Source organism: Taudactylus pleione, unplaced genomic scaffold (assembly GCF_031769625.1).
Source record: "Taudactylus pleione unplaced genomic scaffold, aTauple2 ptg001329l, whole genome shotgun sequence".
Lineage (NCBI taxonomy): Eukaryota > Metazoa > Chordata > Amphibia > Anura > Myobatrachidae > Taudactylus > Taudactylus pleione.
This window is the reverse complement of record NW_028285729.1, coordinates 242,605-247,351: the sequence shown is the minus strand read 5'-3', so window position 1 is coordinate 247,351 and position 4,747 is coordinate 242,605. Positions and strand designations below refer to the sequence as shown.

The 4,747-nt window shown below is 42.6% G+C and overlaps 1 pseudogene; it reads left to right on the top strand.

Moving 5' to 3' along the window:
- Positions 1 to 2,403: 2,403 nt before the first annotated feature.
- LOC148443135 (E3 ubiquitin-protein ligase TRIM11-like) lies at positions 2,404 to 4,541 on the top strand (annotated as a pseudogene).
- Positions 4,542 to 4,747: the final 206 nt, after the last annotated feature.

Genomic DNA, 4,747 nt, shown 5'->3' with positions numbered 1-4,747 from the left:
TTTGGAGGCAACTAATTCAGTTTTTTTTAATGTCCCTGTACAGGTTGGGAATTGCTTTCTAGTGAGTGGAATCTTGATGGGATTAGGTAGCGGGGACATAGAACCTCAATTAACTGTCTAAAACCCACTGCATTATTGATGGATATTCGACGCACATCTAACACCAGCATACTGTAGATGTTATGGCGTCTTTGATCCACAATGCAACTGGGTGACTGTTGTCATACTTGCTTCCCCTTGCAAAGGATTGTTTAACAATCAATTGTTTTTTAAAGTATTACTAGTAGTCTTCCTGGTCCCTTTCTGGGATGAAAATCCACTCCCAGGAGCAGGCATATCGCTCAAGGATTCTTCTGGGGCAAGGACTGATGTGAATGAGTAAAATATATTTTGTAAATGACTTCCCTCCTCCCCTTGTCTCCTCCCACATAAATTTACTTTGGAATCAAAAAATTAAATTAAATGTACTACTAATCAAATCTTCCTTTCCCTGCCTTCAACTGCATACATACTTCAACTCCCTCAGGCCTCTTGAATAATAAAAACATTTGTTTCCTGATGTGCCATGTTGGAAGTTGAACTGCTGCTGCAATCTTTGACATGCAGTTGCTGAACACCAAAAATGTCCAGAAATGTTTATGGCCACAGACAGCATCTCCTGCATGCCCCTTTAATTAAACAAAACATATTTTGAACCACTAAGTTCATTTTGTGGCAAAACAAGGGACATACTGTTCACAAATGTTCTCCCCTCCTCCCTCATAAATTTGTTTTGGAATCAAAAAATTTATAAAAATTTATTACCAATCAATCCTTCCTGTCCCTGCCTTCAACTACATACATATTCCCACTCCCTCAGGTCTTTTGATTAATGAAAGTATATGTTTCCTTATGTGCCATGTTTGAAGTTGAACTGCCACTTGTTTGTGCCGCCCACTGCTGCCTCTTAGCTTAGTCAGTCAGCTAGCTTGGTGTAAATTTTGGGCCTAAACAGGATGAAAACAATATTGTGAGCTGTAAGGTGGTCAAAATTGACTGGAAATAAATGGAAAACAATGTTATTGAGGTTAATAATACTGTAGGAACAAAAAAAAACAAATTATGTGATTTCAGCAGTTTTTAAGAATTTTTTATTTATTTTTTTGAAATACAGTTCCAAAACCAAAACATTCAAGGGGTGGTTTTGGCAAAACCAAATCCAGATCTAAAACACGAGGAGATACAGAACCAAAACACTGGGGTCGGCGCACATCCCTAATGCTAAACCCTATCCCTCCCCTGACAATCCATGCAGAATGTCGGCATTTCACTTGAAAACATTCCCCAGATGCCAAAATTTTCAATATTGACATTTCAACAATGGTGACATAACTGTTATCATTCTGGTGTCATTGTCAACTAGAAGACTACATCTCTTTAAATGTATATCTGTGTGTGTTATCCATAATCCCTTAATATATTAATGTAATAACAAATGGAGTTTATAAGAATAATATAGCTAAATGCTGTACTTTTTCAAATAAATGTTTACTACATTAAGGGAAAGCTACACAATGTATATATTATATAAGGCTTGTATACACAATATCCCATATAAAAATATACATGGTCAATAGATATCAAAACGGGTTGGGTACGGGATCCTGTTGGTCAGTATCCTTCCCCCTAAACCCAGTACTTAATCGTTGGGATGCCCAAGACAGGTGTTGAGATTGCGGTGTCGGCACTGTAAGCGCCAGTATCCTGACTGTCATTATTTTGACCGTGTCCCTAGCAAAACATATACAGTTGGTAAATGTGGGTGGTAGTTACAGGGAATGGGGGCAAAGGGGACCCTGCAATGTGAGACCACCATTGTGGCACAATCCAGGTTTCACAGTGCATTGACCAGACCCTCACATGCTCAGGAGGGAAGTGTGGGGGCCTTGGGATAGGGTGCACAGATATCACCTGATCCTCTCCCAAATTTTTTCTTTAGGGGTTGCAGTATTCCATCATTGACTGGTAGGGTATCATGAGGAGGTGAGGTGATAATGCAGTGATGGTATTTAGTTAAGCAATAATTGTAAAGTAGGTTCTTATGCCTTTATGTATTAACTGTAGATACTGTATAATCTGAGTGATGAGCTCAGCATCACCCTGTGTGCAGAATGTGACCCATCTGGTATCTGAGTGTAAGAGACTTTCACTTTCATTTCCCTTTTCTGCTGCCATCTGCTGATCTGAGACAGGAGCTGGTCTGTTCCATCTGCCTGAGCATTTATACAGATCCTGTAACCCTGAGATGTGGGCTGGATACACAGGAGGGGTCTGGAGCTTACAGCTTTCCTGTGTGCAGAATGTAATCACTAATATCTGAGTGTCAGAAACTTTCACTTTCATTTCCTTCTTCTGCTGCCAGCGATGGCATTTGCTTATTTGAGACAGGAGCTGGTTTGTTCTATCTGCCTGGCCATTTATACAGATCCTGTAACCCTGAGATGTGGGCACAACTTCTGCCGGGTCTGTATTGATCATGAGCTGGATACACAGGAGGGGTCTGAAGCTTACAGCTGTCCTGAATGCAGAAAAGAGTATCGAAGGCGTCCTGTGCTGGAGAAAAACAGGAAGCTCTGCAACATAGCAGAACATGTCCGTTCTATTCCAGAGGAGGAAACTGCTTCTATGTGTGATTTGCATTGGGGGACACACAACCCATCCCCCGAACACATCTTAACTGATCCCACCAGTTCCCCAGGACACAAAACATGCTGCATCCATAAGAAGATCCTGGAGTATTACTGCACTGAGGATGCTGCCTGTATCTGTGCGTCCTGCTGTTTGTTTGGGGAACATAAAGGACATCCGGTGGAGTCTCTGGATGCGGCCTCTGAGAAGAAGAAGGAGAAGCTGAGAAATACTTTGCAGAAACTGACCACAAAGAGAGAGGAGACTGAGAGAAGAGTCCGGAGTCAGCAGGAGCACAGGAGAGAAGAACAGGGAAAAGCAGTGGATGTAACACAGAGAGTCACTGCCCTGTTTAGAGACATCAGGAGACAGCTGGAAGACCTGGAGAAGAGAGTCCTGAGTGAGATCTCCAGGCAGGAACAGCGCATTTCACTCTCAGTCTCTGATCTGATCCAGCAGCTGGAAATAAAGAAGAACGAGCTGTCCAGGAAGATGCGTCACATTGAGGAGCTGTGTAACATGTGTGACCCAGTGACTGTCTTACAGGAACCAGACACAGGTGACTTGTGTGATACTGAGGACACAGAGAGACATGATGACCAGGTCCATGGTGCAGGAGATCTGGATGTGGGTCTTATCTCAGGGACATTACACACATTATCTGATATAATAACAGGTATAAATACAGGGGTCTATGTGCAGGAAGTTACAGATCTATCACAGGATGAAACCACAGCTGGTGATACAGAATGTGATATAATAACAGGTATAAATACAGGGATCTATGTGCAGGAAGCTACAGACATATTACTGGATGAAACCACAGCTGGTAATAGAGAATCTGATATAATAACAGGTATAAATACAGGGATCTATGTGCAGGAAGCTACAGAGATATTATTGGATGTAACCACAGCTGGTAATTATATATAGATATCAGATGACAGGAAAACTGCATCATGGTCACATATAAACCAGAATCATCCAGAATCACCAGAGAGATTTCAGTGTCCTCAGGTAATAAGCACCAGGGGATTCTCCTCAGGGCGACATTACTGGGAAGTGGATGTCAGTAAATCAGTGGTATGGAGGGTGGGGATGTGTTATCCCAGTATAGACAGGACAGGAGATCAGTCATACATTGGATATAATAACAAGTCCTGGTGTGTGTGTAGGTATAATAATCAGTACTCAGTGACATGACAGTGCAGAGATCCCAGTAGCTGGCAATATCCCCTGTGACAGAGTGAGGATATACCTGGATTATAAGGCAGGACAGCTGTCATTTTATTCTCTATGTGACTCCATCAGACACTTATACACCTACACTGCCACCTTCATCGGGCCCCTTCATGCTGCATTATGGGTAGGGTGGGCAGGTGGTTGTATAACTATATATGGTGGAGTCAGTAGCTGGGAGAAATTACCATAAGAAATCTGCCCAGAAACTGGTGATATCACAGGGAGGGGAAACTGATTGGTTGAACACTTACCAAATAGTTAACTATTGCCTGTGGCTACTGCTAAAACCTTACTCTGTTGTGTAACCAGGGGGTAAATTATCACAGACCTTCCTCCAGCATGACCCCTTCCACCGGCTACAAAATAATTAGGTCAACACAGGTGTCTGCTATTAATTAATGTGTGAAGTCTTGGAACAGGACATTTTGGACCTAGTGAATGGGTCATGTCTGAGGGTATGGTACTAAGGAGCATTTTTTTGGTGGTCATGAAACCTCTGGCAGTATGTGGCAATACCACCTAAATCACATATGGTTTAGCCCAACCCACCTGCAAAACCTCCAGGTTTGCTCACGTTAGTTTTTTTTTAATTTTTATAATATCGTCAGGGAAACCCCCCTTGCCCATCTGTATCAGGCCACACTACACAGTATTGTGCCCATTCTGTATGGGGAGGGGCTACTAATTGATTTGTCCTCTGCACCTATAGAAGCCCGGTACAATGCTAAGGAGCACTGGTTTACTGCTGGTGCCCTTGGCTCAGTGGACACTGGTGTAAAAATGTCCAAATATAGTGCCCGTTCCTGTGGCCCAACAAAGGCATTCAGCTGGTCATACA